A 676-nucleotide genomic window follows, 5' to 3' on the forward strand; every position below is an offset into this window, starting at 1 on the left:
ACGAGTAATTAGTCATTTTTCACCGAGAAAAAGGAAAAACGTATCGAGAAATCGGTCATCTTTTAAAATTAAGTAAGAGTAATCGTGGCTGATATTGTATGGAGATACAACGATGAATTAGTATTAGAAATAATAAAGGATACGTGTATAAGCGTCAAATTTACTATCGGCAGCTTTATGAAAACATTTAATCACATTTGTCTCCTTTCCCTTTTCTAATATAGTAATATTTTATTTACCGGTATTATACCGAGATACATCCACCGACCTAACATCGTTTCGATAGCATCATACCGGAATTCGCACCATTTTCGATTTCATCAAACGTAATCGAATAGTAACCTAAAAATACCGATATTTTACCGATTCGGTCTCTGTTTTCAACGTTTTATTTTAAAGAGAGATTCATTTCATTCAAATCATTTTACCTTAAAGGGAGATTCGTTTCATTCGGATCAGACGTTTTACTTTTAAAGACGGTACCAGAATCCATTTTTAATATTTTATTTTAAAGAGAATAAAAAATAGGAAGAATTTTCGTAATTACCGGGTGAAAGAGGAGCAAGGAATAAAAAGAGGTGGAAGAGCCGTAAAAAGATTTGTTTGACCAGTCGAATAAACAGACGCGCCGGTGTTTAGTACTTTCTTCTTCGGAAGAAACAAATGGAAATGGCTA

This window comes from Frieseomelitta varia, unplaced genomic scaffold, assembly GCF_011392965.1.
Source record: "Frieseomelitta varia isolate USP_RPSP 00005682 unplaced genomic scaffold, Fvar_1.2 scaffold_417, whole genome shotgun sequence".
Classification (NCBI taxonomy): Eukaryota; Metazoa; Arthropoda; class Insecta; order Hymenoptera; family Apidae; genus Frieseomelitta; species Frieseomelitta varia.